Source organism: Coregonus lavaretus (genome assembly GCF_964263955.1).
Source record: "Coregonus lavaretus genome assembly, chromosome: 10".
In the NCBI taxonomy this organism is placed as follows: Eukaryota; Metazoa; Chordata; class Actinopteri; order Salmoniformes; family Salmonidae; genus Coregonus; species Coregonus lavaretus.
This window is the reverse complement of record NC_139997.1, coordinates 31,556,926-31,572,653: the sequence shown is the minus strand read 5'-3', so window position 1 is coordinate 31,572,653 and position 15,728 is coordinate 31,556,926. Positions and strand designations below refer to the sequence as shown.

General features: G+C 44.9%; 1 pseudogene across 1 annotated transcript in view; it reads right to left on the bottom strand.

The window, feature by feature from the left end:
• Positions 1-1,197: 1,197 nt before the first annotated feature.
• LOC311136179 (vacuole membrane protein 1-like) overlaps positions 1,198-15,728 on the bottom strand; it is a 108,243-nt pseudogene continuing 93,712 nt past the window's right edge. The window contains exons 12-13 of the transcript XR_014615428.1: positions 5,428-5,530; positions 1,198-4,090 (exon numbers count right to left, since the gene is read on the bottom strand). The product of XR_014615428.1 is annotated as a vacuole membrane protein 1-like (transcript). The remainder of the gene's footprint in view (positions 4,091-5,427; positions 5,531-15,728) is intronic.

The following is a 15,728-nucleotide window of genomic DNA, read 5'->3' as shown; positions in this document are numbered from 1 at the left end:
TAAATTATCCAACACTATTTGCGAGTGGAGTTAAGTGGATAGCCACATGTGGGCTCGTTGGGTTGTGGGAGTGAAAATGAAGTCAGTGATATTCCGGCGTGCCTCGCTGGTTAGTGTTGACAGGGAGGGGAGGGGAGAACCCACAGAAAGAGAGAGAGCTCTGTGTGTGTGTGACTCAGGCACTCATTAAAGCACAAACCACCAGCAGGCTCCCAGACGCTCAACATATGAGCAGATAGATGAGCAGCAGCCAGCCACACTGGTACTGGTGGTGAGGTGGTTCATAGGAAAAAATTAAATAGAACAAAAGTGGCCTCATCATTTGAATACCGCTAGCCAAGCCTGTTTGGACAGGCAAGATACAATAATTACATATTGGTTGGTTTTCAGCATTATCATTGTCATCATCATAAACCCTGGAAGGGAGTCTGGGTGTGGCTGGCTGTTCTGGGTACAGTCCTTATCATACAGAGAGCCCTGTGTCACGACTGGGACATCATACAGGCTATATTTATATTTATTTTTATTTAACCTTTATTTAACTAGGCAAGTCAGTTAAGAACAAATTGTTATTTACAATGACGGCCTACCAAAAGGCCTCCTGCGGGGACAGGGGCTGTCCCCAGAACACAAAACTACTCACTACTCTGTCAATTGCCTGCTGTTTTCTTCTCCATTAGAAATAGAAGTGGTCAAATAGAGAGCATACCTGCAGATGTTTGAGGGGTCTGTGAACTAATTTCTCATACTAATAAATCTAGATCCACCCTAGGACTAATTTAGGTGTCTGAACCCATATGCAGGGCTGATGAGCCTTCTACACTACCTATGAAAACATGATATGATGGTAATGAGGATTATTCTAGGTAAGTCCATCATTCAGATATAAATAATCCTTAACTGTAACCCAATAGTCATTTTCTGTTAACCCTTATTGGTTACTGTAACCTCGCACGACTAACTTGATATGCAATCTGAAAGTAATATGATGTAAATGTTGAAGGGTGAGAGTCTGTCTGTAATGTGATAACGATAAAATGTGAAACATGAGAGAAAACGAGTCCATGTCCTTCCTGTCCCTCCCCAAGGCTGATCTGTGAATGTCTCTGTGGAACTCTAGGGTCAGTCCTACTGGGTTGTGTGGTCACAGTTACCGCATATCACATGATTAAAAAACAATGAACAAAACCCAGCAACTTTATTTCAGTTCACTTTATTTAAAGAGAAAACAGATAAAACAGTACATACATAGAAAATAATTCCGAAGTACAGACACCCACCATTACACAGACATTTACACATAGAAACGTAAACACATACGAAAAAAAGGGGGCTCCCTTATGGAACAGGACGTTCTGAAACTGCCAAGGAAAACATACTCCCTGAGCCAGCGGGACCATTCCAATATTATCCAAGGATTTCGCTTTTATAACCAGGAAAATGTTTCCCTCATATTCTGGAAAAACAAAAGTAATTTCTCGAAAGGTAAGTCATCTTGGCTCTGTGAATTTATGACCACAGAAAGAACATCTAATGGTCAAGCCATGATTTCAGCTTTTTCTAAAATTGTAAATACAAACCCTGAAGCAAAAACAAGAAAAATAAAAAACCAATAAAATGCAACGTTAGACAAAAAAAAAAAATCAGCTATTGAGCAATAGTGGAAAGTGGACCTATCTGAGGCGAGGACGGTGTGTACCATAGCAAACACTGGCTGTCTGTCACAATGGAATGTTTGCAATAAGGTGTGTGCTTTCTTGATTCTCTGGAAATCAAGGGGACTGAGCCAAACCGCGGAAACACACACCCTTTTAACAGGAAGGCAATGATGCTGGTTAAAAAATCTAAAGTAAAGATGGAGACACACACACACCAATGGGACAAATTTACGGCAATACATTTTCATGTACAAACAGACATAGAGATATAACGACTTTAAACAAAGTCAATAAAGAACACATCGATGGAAGAGTAAATATACAATAGACTTGTGTCTCAAACATCATTTTACAAACAGAGGGGCTAACAGAGAAACTATAACATCAGACCACACAGCACAAAATGGGCACCGATGCTTCAACAATGACAACAACACCACCAGACGGACAAGGAAGAAACAGGATGCTGGTCAGATGAAAGACCCCGAAATGTCAGACAGCCTACAGACTGTTGTCGCCTTGCAATGTAACAGCCAACACCAGTCTGATAAGCTATCTGACAGGCCGAGAGAGTGACGGACATGCCTGAGACACACACGCAACATGAGGAAAGAACAGGAAAAAAATCCTTCCATTACTTACCCTGAGACAGAGAGGCTGTATTTGAATGGTGTGATTAGCAGAGCTGCAGCAGAGCGGAGAGAGGCATGCTCTGTGCGTTCAACAGTGCCCCTCTGTTTTGAATCTACTCGACTGATTCGTCTCCTGGCTCCGTCACTGGGGCAGTGCAGCGAGTTCCTAGGAGGGTTCACTCGAGGTAATGCCACAGAAGCTTTTCACTGCACTCGCTCTCTCTCTCTCTCTCCGCTCGCTCTCTTTCCCCACCCTGCCTGCCTGCCCGGAGCTCCCAAACCAACATACCGGGGCAACGGTGCCAAAAAAAAAAAAAACATTTCACAAGCAATTAAGAAAAAGAGGAATCTTGGATCACGAACCAGCTGACATTATCCAACGAGCTTAAGAGACAGAAAAAAAAGAAACATTGATGGCATAACATGTTTTTTTAAGTGCTGCCCTTCCTTTCTTCCTTCCAGACTAATGGTGAACATGAGCTTGCAGAGTGTCCAAGCTTTACAGGCACTGAAGACAAAGGGAACACTTACCACACGCTTCAAACCAGGCACAAAATATCTTATAAACCCCTAAAAGATCTTATGAACTAAACAGATACCACCAAACAAAACTTGGGGTCCAAATGAAAGGCTCGATAAGGAAGAGTAACAAAAGTGGCACACACAATTCAATCCATCACTGCATCTGGTTGGTTGAGTAGCCCTGGGTCTGACTCATGTGCTCTCTTATTGGAAGTAGAAAAATAACTCCAGACAAAGGGACCAGCAGAATGATTAATGGACGATTTATATTGTCTGATCCAAAGGTGCTCACTCTGTGGAATTTTACAGCATAAAAATGACATCAATAGCAGTATGTATGTAGGCCTACAGATACAAATCAGGTTCTTTAACTCCCTATATTGATTGATTTAGGTCTATCTACAGCAGATTTGTGGAATTTAGAAAAACTGATTTACAAGATTATTAACAATCTATGCATTTCATGTACATACCTTGTCTTACCATAATGCCGCAACAGTTGAAAAAAACGACAACGAAAATCACAACTCCTAATAAATTAACTGGGAAAAAACAGATTAGGCCTTGCGCAATTTAAGTAATATATAACCTTAGTCAAATAAAACCCATCCAAGCCAAACATAATCCTGTAAATAAAGTGGCTCTATGACCATTAGTTCTAGTAGTGGAAGCTGGACCAAAGAGTACTTAAGGCCTCGCAGAGCTGCTCACCCACCCACCCACACACAGTCACTGTAGAGCTGCTCAATGAAATGGATGTCCTATCCATAAAACACACCACACGGCCAAGCACCTACCTTATAGTGAACAACCACTCAAGGATGCCAAAAACTATGAGCCATCATCTCTATAAAAAAAAGCCTGGCAAACTAATAAATTAAGTCCAAGTTCAAGGTAAACAGATCAACTTCAGTACCACTACAGAAACAAAGAAAACGGTTACTTCATATGGTGGATGTCCATCGATCGATAACATGGACACCCATAATTCAGATTATGGCGGTTTGTGTCTCATTGGAGATTATTGGTAAAGAGAGAAAAAATGAGGAAGAAGCAGAAAGTTTGTGCTGAGGGTTATTTGAGCGAGAGCCCAGAATGTGTACTAGGCTAGCTGCTCTCCTCTCATTGTCGCCTTCACTTGGTTTTGCCCTCATAGTACTTCTGCTGCTGCTGGCGCTTGGCATAGCTCTGGGCCATGGAGTTGACAATGGGGCAGACAAAGAAACAAACCATGACCACGATCACCTTCTCAAAGACCCACGACAGCCAGTTTTCATTCTGCGAGGAACGGAACAGAAATAGAAGGGCGAGACCCTGATTACTATGGAGTCCACCTCCCTTGTCTCTAGTCTTGATGCTAGAGTAGAACCTATGTTCTATCTGTGTGGGATGGGATCCACTCTCACATCCATCCATGTGTGCAGGACAGAGAGATAGAGATCAGTGGTAGTAAAAAGTGAACCCGCCAACCTCCTCCCTCGCCCCTGGTAACCCCAACTGGCAGCCTCACTCTCCTCAAAGTTAAATTGCCTCGCTTTTCTCCTGCAACTGCAGGAGGTTCAAGTTACAAGAAAAAAAGGAACATTGTTCTAGAAACAGCCTTAATCTCTCGTTGTGCAACTCAGTCTCTCCATTCCTTTTTTATAAAAACGTTTTCAATGAATCACTTTGACAGAGGGAGCGGGAGAGAGAAAGAGAGAGGGAGACAGCGAGCAAGAGAGAGAGAGAGAGAGAGAGAGAGAGAGAGAGAGAGAGAGAGAGAGAGAGAGAGAGAGAGAGAGAGAGAGAAGGGAGGGAGGGAGAGAGAGAATGAAAAGGAAAAAAAGCTTTCAAAGAGATATGGCTCCTGCTATAACTGGCTCTTTTTGTCCCAGACTGCTTTTTTGGATGGATTGTTATTGGCAGAGCAGGAGGAACCCCGCCCCGGTCCCTGGTCCCCAGTCAGCACTAGCAATGGGTTCAGGCGGGGCACTCTGTGACACGGGGGAGTGACTGACCACTCACACTCACACACTCCCATCCACTCAGACTGAGCATGACTCAGCATACCTACTGCTAACACTGTTAAGTGCTAACAGCGGTAACACTGCTACCAGAGCTACAGCCAGACCCTACACTGGCCCCCTCTCCCTTAGCCCCAGCCCCTCTTAGCCCCCCCCTCAGCCTGCCCAGCCCGCCGTGCACCCAGCGAACCCTCTCCCTGTCACCCTAAACGCTGCCCCGAGGCCCTGCGGTACAGTACTATTACATTACTACTGCTGGACTACGGTATCATCTGCACTGTTGATATTCATCCCACTACTGTAGAAGAAAGACAGTCAGTGAGAGATGGAAGGATTAAAAATCAGAGAAAAAAAAGTGAAGAAAGAGTGAAAAAGAGAGTAGAAAAAGGGATTAAAAGGAAAGTGAAAAATACATTTGAAATGGAAAATTAATGAGAGACAAAGAGAGAGCGAGAAAGAGAGAGAGAGAGAAAAAGATAGAAAAGTGGAAAGAAAAGTGGAGAGAGAATGAAAGAAAGACGGCGAGGGCAATACATTCTTCAGAGAAACGGCCCCTCCATGAGAGAGGTAGTGAATAGAGGGAGGTGGTAGAGTAGAGTACGAGGTACTTACAGCTGGGGTCCCCTCTCCCGTGCGGTGGTGCATCTTGGCCCTCTGAGCCTCCAAGTACTCCCTGAAGGGCTTCTGTAGAGAGGCGCCCAGCACTGGGACAGCACTGCCACACAGCCAACAGATTGAAGGAAAAAGAGAGGGAGGGAAGGAGGGAAAAAAAGAGAGAGAGAGGGGAGGGAGGGGGGGACACAGAGCACGTCACATCATTGTTACTCACCACCAAGGGCAGCAACAAAGGGAGACATACTGTACTGCCTCCTGTACAGTGCTGCTTCCCCCTCCCTCCCTCTCTCCCTGCTTCCCTCCCTCCACACAGAGTGTGCGCGCGAGAGAGACTGCGGTTTCAAACAGCTCATCCCCACAGACAGGAATTCAGAACCAAAAAAAATGAAACACTGAAAAGTACAGGATGTACTGAGAGCTACATATCCTACGCACTTCAGCTTGTTTTTTGGTTTTTTTTTTAAAGAGAGAAAATAAAAAGGGGAAAAAATTGGCTTGTCCTCTAAGTCCACAGACACACACACTGCGGCTCCGGCACCCACACATCCGCGAACCCGTTCAACTCCCCTGCAGTGCTCCTCTCCTCTCGGCTGCAGCGAGCGAGGAGAAATGAATGACTTCTCAGAACTCTCACATTTATCACCGGCGGTTCCTGTAAGAACTGGTTTCAGCCAATTAATGAGGAAGTGAGTCGTGCCTGTGTCATCACTGGCTGAGAGAGGGGGAAGGCCCTGCCCTCTACCAGCCATAGGAGGAGAAGGCTCAGTAAGACGGCCCATATTAGGAAAACCCTTTACAAGATTCAGCAACCAACTACAAGCACACTAACAGAGAGAGAGACAATGCTGTGGAACAGAGAATGGCCCATCCCTAGTCAGGAGTTAGTGATTAATCACTGAACAAATACATACTAAAGACCTTCACTTATACTCTTTAGTGGCACAACACTGTCAATTATATCCCTTTACCACCATTGTTAAAAGCATTCCAACTCCTGATTTATACATCTGTAATGGTGGGGTGGGGGTGGCATGTTCCAAGACACAACTCAAAGCGCAAACCGTATGTTCACAAAGGCAGGGCATGGTCATATACCGTTGACTTTATAGGACCGATAACTTTCTCTTTCAAACTACAGTAATTCCCCACACATGTCCATGTGTTTTCTCACATACACGCACGCACACACACACCTTCCCTCTAATTGTGTGACAAAACAAGTTGTCTCAGCCTGTTGTCACAGCAAGCGTTTGCATGAGTTTACAACAGTTACGTTTCTTTTAATCATTAACCAAACACAGAGTTACGGATATCCTCATCATGAATGGACAGAAAAAAGGCTGCAAATCACAAAGAAAAGCTTAGAGATCATGCTCAACTGACACAATAAAGAACACACAAAATCAGATCCAAAGATGGATCTAAAGATCAACCGAGGAAGATGAGTGGATAAAAGTTTCGTCCCCTCCCCCATTCGTCCTACACATTCTTTAATCCTAAACACCTTTTACACACCTAGAAACCAAACTGCTTCTAAAATGCTAATTAGTACAACAATCCTAGTAATAACTTAACTCTAAGACAATTTTTTTTATTCAAAATCAAATGAGAGATTCAATTTCCAACTGACTAAAAACAAACTGACAAGAACAAAGAGAGAAAGTCAGGGTTTGAGAAATAGCGGGCTCAATTCATGCCCTGTACGATGAGCAATAGTGAGTCATGAACCCGGCGCAAACACTCAACAAGTAGACAGAAACTCAAACCTAATACCTTAGGGCTGTATCTGTGTCCTTATGTACATAGATCTGCCTGTTTTCAGCTTTTGGAACTATCTCAATGCTTTGTGAACCTTCTGGACTTATATGTTTCTTCTAATCTTGCGTTGTTTTATATACCTGTGAGTATCTTTAAAACCTTATTTTGTGCTGTATTTTTGTAAGAAGCTCAGACAGTGATTATAATGTATTTTTGTTCAAGAGGAATTTAAAATGTTACATTAAAATCACATTTTATTGGTTGCATACACATATTTAGCAGATGTTATTGCGGGTGTAGCGAAATGCTTGTGTTCCTAGCGCCAACAGTGCAGTAATATCTAATAATTCACACAAATCTAAAAGTAAAAGAATGGAATTAAGAAATATAAAATATTATATATATATATATATATATATATATATATATATATATATATATATATATATAGATATATATGATGGGATGTATAGACATAATGGATGTGGATAGAATATTTAGTATATCTATCTGTAGGATACGTAGGATAGACTAGTATATATACAGCAATAGCTGAATAGGATGGCATTGACTAGAATACAGTATATACATATGAAATTAGTAAAACAGTATGTAAACATGATTAAAGTGGCCAGTGTTCCACTGTTAAAGTGACCAGTGATTCCATGTCTATGTACATAGGGCAGTAGCTTCTAAGGTGCAGGGTTGATGACCAGTGAGAATTTGAGTATGTGGAATCTAGATGCTTTCTGAAGGCATGCATTAAAATGCCTGTGATTTAAAAAAATGTTACATTATTGTAGTAGATTTACTCTCTGTGAGTTTTTAAATGAAATGTATTCTCTTCAATTATTTTTGTCACCACAACCTGAGTTTGCTGGCTTGTTAATTATAAGAGGGAGAGTGGAAGTAGCTTTCGTTAAAATCCAGTTAAAATCCAAATAAAGTATTCAGTAAACTTTTAATTCCTGCTATTTGCTCAACAGCTACTGAACAAACCTAGTAACCACCATGTTTGTTGAAATCATGTGTTTTACAATACTATAACATCAATATATTTACTATAGACTTACAGTGTGGGTGGGTGGAGAAATATACATATATGTGATATGAATGACAAAATAAATACAAACAAGAAAAACCTAGACACTTTTAGAATTAACTAAACAATCAAATACAAAATCAAGATTTCCCTATTAAAGAGGAATATGGCTTTTATCTAGTTCCTGTAATAAGAATATAAAATAGATCAGTCATAATTGATGTTTATGGATTCTAGCTAAAATAATGTCAATGGTTTCAAAATTACATTTCTCCCTAAAATAACAACAAGCAGACATAATTATAGTCAACTGAACAAAAACATATCACAAATTTAAATGATAGATTTGAATCAATTCTGTCTATTCTGTCAATTCTGATTAATAGATCATTCTAAATCTATGCTACATTGAACGCTACATTCAATTTCTCACATTGAATATTTTCAGTGAACCATAACAAGGGAATCCAAATTGAAATAATATCATGCAATCCAACGGGAGAAAAAACATTGCAATGTCTCCGACGGGAGACAAAACTATTACAACTCGCAGGTAAAAAAATATATCAATTTCGAATACCATCACAATATCCATTTTCATATTTAGTGATAATTTAAATGATTGCTGAATTAAGAAACTTAAGCATTTGATATTTATAAAAAAAGAAAAATCCTCAATCTTATACTTTTTATATCAGACGGGTCTTCATTCAGTGACTCACAATATACCAGAGCCTAAATAAATACATCTAACAAAAATAATCAAACTGAAGCTACATATAATGTCCTTACAATAACATATTGTAAGTCGCTCTGGATAAGAGCGTCTGCTAAATGACGTAAATGTAAATGTAAAATATAGGCCTACCTGCATTATTAAGGCCACTTATATGGGATCAAAAGTTAGCAAAAGCCTTATTTTAGACAAATAAATCAACTTAAGGTTAGATTTAATCAATATGCGACACTGAGAGCAAATATATGGCGCCATTGACCAGATAAGGTAGTATGTTTGGACTACAAAGCCCACGCTAAAGCAGCCTTGTGGACTGAACGTGGGACCAGCAGCTATTTGATGATGCCAGGTAGGACACAGGGTGTGACTTAATGACTTGTAATGCATCACTAACCTAAAATAACAGATCACTTTTGCAGCAATGAGTGGACACTTTTTTACATTGATATACAGTACATGTACTTTTGATCAATGCCTGTGTCAGATGTTGATATTTGTATTACTCTCTTGCTAACGTTATGAAGCCCATGCATGCAGTGATGCACATAAACTGTGTGATGCATACCGTAGATACATGGAAGGGGTGACTTTATCAATCAGGTGATTCATCTTATTTCTCCTCACCCTGTGAGCTCACTGCACTATGTCAGGTCAGTGGATGGAACTGAGGACTGACTCAGATATACAGGAGGTAGAGGTATCATCACACACACACACTGAAACATACACCGACTGAAACAAACACACACACACATTTACACACACAGTCACACACACACACATTCCCAGGATGCCTACTGACTAAACTCCCACACAATAAATGCTTGTTATGTCTGAAAACCCCCCCACAAAAAGCACTCCATACTCCAGATGCTGATGGTCAGACGGTCAAATCAACAGTGTTCTGTCTAATGATGAGGAGACGAGAGGCTGTGACTGAAGCACTGCCAGCAGACCTGGGGACTACTACTACATGTCCACATGCTGACAAGTAGGGGATAGGGCCTAGGCCCTGCTTAGAAGAATGGAATTGATTAGTACATAATGCATCACGATATGGATGTCTGCCTGTATGAAACAAGCAGTGCCAAATCAGATAGCTGCAGTCAGCGTTTTGAGCTCCCAGTCTAGCTGAGAAAAAGGTCTACTGTCTGCCCACTCACAGCCAAGTCACAATAAGGAGGAAATCAACTCATTGATAAATTGCCAGGGAGGTGTGAATTGTTCAAGTGCTGAACCAGGGGATAGATGGGGGGGGGGGGTTTGGAGGGAAATCAGACTTGCTTCCTTCCCCCAAACCACCATATCCTCCTCTTACATAGAGGACAAAACATGAAAGGGTTAATTTGTGACCACCATTAACAGTCCTTTTTTTTAATGTGCTATCATTTCCTGCTGCCGTTCATTATTATTATTTATTTTTTCTTGAGACCAAATTCCACAGAACATGAGTCAGAGGTAACCTATGACCCCCTCTGAAGCAGCTCAGCTTGCCACCTCTGAGGGAGAGGGGCACACACTTGCTCTCGCTCTCTTACACACAGACATGCACATACACACACAAGCGCAAACACTCTCTCACACTTTTTCACTCTCAAACAAGCACCCACACATAATACATTCAGCAGACGCATTTTACGTATGGGTGGCCCTGAGAATCGAACCCACAACCCTGGCGGTACAAGCACCATGCTCTAACAACTGAGCCATAGATGACCACAAGCACACACAATACACACATTAACATTAGTGGTGCAATCATACACACACATCCAACTCATATGCAGGACATGACAGAGATGGAGAGCAATGCTCACATGACAGCTAGTTCAGCTAGCTAACCCCCTGGCCAGGTCCAACTGGTTACAACATCACAACAAAGACATAAGACCATCAGATCCCAAGTTCACATCAAACATAACACTTCAGCCAGTATAACCAGATAGGCCTACAGCCAGAAACTCAGGCTTGGTGTTAATGGCATTTTGCCCGAGACACTGAAACCTGCAAGTCTTTGTCACACCTCTGAATATCTATGATTAAACCACTCACATAAAAGGTGCCCATCTAATTTTACTTATGGGCCAATTCAAGTATTTCAATTGAAAGTTTCTAATAACTTTTTTACACAGTTCATTTGTTTTGTTCAAGCTGTAACAAACTGTAGAATTGCTGTTATGTGGTCAAATAAAATACTGTTAATTATAGTAGAAGCAATAATCCATTATAATGATCTGTGACGGTAGAGTTCGTGGAATTACAGTGAACGATACGGTGGGGAAAAAACGGAGTGTGTGTGTGTAGGGAGCGTGTGTGTGTAGGGAGCGTGTGTGTGTAGGGAGCTTGTGTGTGTAGGGAGCGTGTCCCTCTGATTCCATGTCTCACTCTGTCAGCCTGATCTGGTCCAGTTGAATCAGGCTCTTTCCCAATGACTTCATCACTAAGGCATGGAGCCCACTCCTGGACTGATATCCCCTAGTACTACCCAGCCAGGGTGTTTATCACAACCCTGCCTGCTCCCCAGTCATCTGTGGCAGACACACACATTCTCTCACACTCTCACAGACGTACACATTCACAAAAAGCTTATACACATTCACAAAAAGGAGGGAGCCTTAAACAAAGAAGAAAGAAGGGAGGGAGGGAGGGAAGAAGGGATGAGATCATTTCTTTTTTGGAAATGACTTATCAGCACGGGTCTGCCGGGAGGGACAGTCAGCTAAACACACTGCCTGCCCCCTGGGGTGCCCACTGCCAGGAAACAAAGAGCACCAATTATATATAGCACTCTATTATTCCTGTCACCTCCCATGCATGTAGTCCTATAAAACAGTCCCCAACAACCACCTGGGTCTGGGCCTGTGAGTGGCTGAGGGGGTGTGATGAGGTGAGAGGTCTGCCTCACTCAGTGACTTTGCTGCTGGCCTTTCCAGACGCAGGGTGTGGGGAGTGGAAAGGTTGACTGACTCACAGAGGGATGGAGACAGCCAGGACTAGCCCGGCCAGGCTGCCCAACGTAGGGAGTTGGGACCCAGGGGAGGCCAGGAGGAGGGAGGAAGGGGAGCAGCGGAACTGGGAGGAAGCTAGAACCAGAGTCCAGTCAGTCTTCATCCTGTGGTGCCCGGCCTGCCTGGGTGGATCTTATCCCATTGATCGATACCCACACTACTAACCCAGAGGGCCTAGGTTGAATATCGCCAATGCTTTATTTATTGTGGCAAACTCACCACACCATTTCAGTATCACTGTCAGCAAACAAATTATGTAAGTAACAATTATATGACAGACCAATGCTGAATATGTGTGGCTTATACAGTATCCTGTGAATAATGGGTGACTGTACGTGCGGCTCCTATAATGTTCACCTTGTTGATCGTCTGCTTTGACAACCCACAGGTCTCCACATAGGTTACTATGGAGCTGGAGAAAACCACAGGCAGCAAGACAGTCTTCCACTGTGAAATACTGTACAGTATGTTCTACTTCAAGTTTTTCTTGTCACGTGCACAAGTATAGTGAAATGCCTTTCTTGCAAGCTCCAAACCCAACAATGCAGTAACCAATATAAATGAGTAGGTTTACATGCAGAGTAATAATTCGGTATTAAACTGATTATGGCAGTAGGCTGGTTATGGCATTAGTCATGTAAACACCTTACTCTGCTTATCTTAATCGGTGTAAGGTCAAAATCAAAGTAAACATACGCCGATTAAAACACCTGGTTTTCTGAACAATCTTTCAAATGATTAGGACATATAAACACCTTAAACAGCGTTCCAGCTGTGTGTTTGATCTGGGCATGTGCTAGCACCAGCCAAGCGAGCCTCCCTCTTTAGAGCGAGTGAAGAGAGTTCGGAACAAGTGAATGTATGCATCTTAGAAGTAGTTTTCACATACACACTTTATATGTCCGAACTCAAAATCAAATATGCATCCCCAAAATGTCATGGTCGCTGTGGTAGAACGTTTGTTTTGATTGGCGATTTTCTGCATTTATCAGATAGCCATCAGGTAGCCTGATTTCATATCTGTCATGTAAACAGGATTATTAGGGAAATCGTTCTTCTTGCAAAGCATGTAAACCTTTTAATCAAATTATTATACTAATCTGACTATCCACAATAATCACATTATTGTGTGCATGTAACCGTACTCAATGTAGCACTAAAAATAACATAAGGTAGATGTCACGATCGTCTAAAACAGGAGACCAATACGCAGCGCGTTGAGTGAACATGATTACTTTAATTTAGTAAAGCACGTCAATACAAAACAAAAGACGATAGTGAAGTCCACAGTGGCAATGACTGTACAGGAACAAAAACCCACAACCACAAGGTGAAAACACACAGTATAAATATGGCTCCCAATCAGAGATAACGAGCCGACAGCTGACACTCGTTACCTCCGATTGGGAGTCACTGACCAAACATGGAAACAAAACCAAAACCAAACACAACAAATGAACACACCCTATACCCAACACAACCAAATGAATACACCCTGGCTCAAACAACACAGTCCCGGAGCCAGAGCGTGACAGTACCCCCCCCTAAAGGCGCGGACTGCGACCGCGCCTCAATACGGGCTAAACAAGGGAGGGCTGGGCGGGCATACCTCCTCGGCGGTGGTTCTGGCTCCGGTCGTGGTCCCCACCCCACCATAGTCACTACCCGCTTTCGTAGCCTCCTCCAACTGACCCCCACCGGATTAAGGGGCAGCACCGGACTAAGAGGCAGCCCCGGACTAAGGGGCAGCACCGGACTAAGAGGCAGCACCGGACTAAGGGGCAGCACCGGACTAAGGGGCAGTACCGGACTGAATGGCGGATCCTGGCTGGCTGGCTCTGGCGGATCCTGGCTGGCGGAAGGCTCTGGCTGATCCTGTCTGGCGGAAGGCTCTGGCTGATCCTGTCTGGCGGAAGGCTCTGGCTGATCCTGTCTGGCGGAAGGCTCTGGCTGATCCTGTCTGGCGGAAGGCTCTAGCGGCTCCGGTCTGGCGGACGGCTCTGAAGGCTCATGGCAGACGGGCGGCTTATGCAGCGCTTGGCAGACGGACAGTTCAGACGGCGTTGGGCAGACAGGCAGTTCAGGCGCCGTTGGGCAGACGGGCAGTTTAAGCGCCGTTGGGCAGACGGGCAGTTCAGGCGCCGTTGGGCAGACGGGCAGTTCAGGCGCCGTTGGGCAGACGGCAGACTCTGGCCGGGCGACGCGCACCGTAGACTTGGTGCGGGTGGCAGGAACAGGCCGGACCGGGCTGGCGACGCGCACCGTAGATTTGGTGCGGGTGGCAGGAACAGGCCGGACCGGGCTGGCGACGCGCACCGTAGACTTGGTGCGGGTGGCAGGAACAGGCCGGGTCGGGCTGGCGACGCGCACCGTAGACTTGGTGCGGGTGGCAGGAACAGGCCGGACCGGGCTGGCGACGCGCACCGTAGGTTTGGTGCGAGTGGCAGGAACAGGCCGGGTCGGGCTGGCGACGTACACCGTAGGCTTAGTACGTGTGGCAGGAACAGGCCGGACCGGGCTGGCGACGCGCACCGTAGTCTTGGTGCGGGTGGCAGGAACAGGCCGGGTCGGGCTGGCGACGCGCACCGTAGACTTGGTGCGGGTGGCAGGAACAGGCCGGACCGGGCTGGCGACGCGCACCGTAGACTTGGTGCGGGTGGCAGGAACAGGCCGGACCGGGCTGGCGACGCACACCGTAGACTTGGTGCGGGTGGCAGGAACAGGCCGGACCGGGCTGGCGACGCACACCGTAGACTTGGTGCGGGTGGCAGGAACAGGCCGGACCGGGCTGGCGACGCGCACCGTAGACTTGGTGCGGGTGGCAGGAACAGGCCGGACCGGGCTGGCGACGCACACCGTGGGTCTGGTACGTGGAGCAGGAACAGGTCGGGCCGGACTGGCGACGCACACCGTGGGCTTGATGCGTGGAGTAGGAACAGGCCGGTCCGTACTGGGAACACACACCACTGGCCTTAACCGGGGATCAGGAACGGGCCGGACCGGACTGGTAACACACCTCAGTCTCTTACGCCGTGCCTCAACTGCTTCCCTCCCTCTACTCGCCAATGGCTCCCGTAATCCGGTAGCCTTCTCTCCACGTCTCTCTGTGGCAGCCTCCTGCTGCCCAGCCGCCCAAGCCATGTGCCCCCCCCAAAAAACTTTTTGGGGTTGCCTCTCGTCCATCCGACGATGGCCCTGCTGACGCCGTTGCTCCTCTCCTGCCAGGTTCTCCCCCTTCATCGCCCTCCGGTACCGGACGGCCTCCTCCTGCGTAATATGTCCCCAGCCGAGGAGGACATCCACCAGCGTTCTCTCCTGCGGGTGTTCCTGTATACGCTGCTTGGTCTTTCTTTGGTGGGTTTTTCTGTCACGATCGTCTAAAACAGGAGACCAATACGCAGCGCGTTGAGTGAACATGATGACTTTAATTTAGTAAAGCACGTCAATACAAAACAAAAGACGATAGTGAAGTCCACAGTGGCAATGACTGTACAGGAACAAAAACCCACAACCACAAGGTGAAAACACACAGTATAAATATGGCTCCCAATCAGAGATAACGAGCCGACAGCTGACACTCGTTACCTCCGATTGGGAGTCACTGACCAAACACGGAAACAAAACCAAAACCAAACACAACAAATGAACACACCCTATACCCAACACAACCAAATGAATACACCCTGGCTCAAACAACACAGTCCCGGAGCCAGAGCGTGACAGTAGAACAAAAACACACAAGAAAAAAATAAAA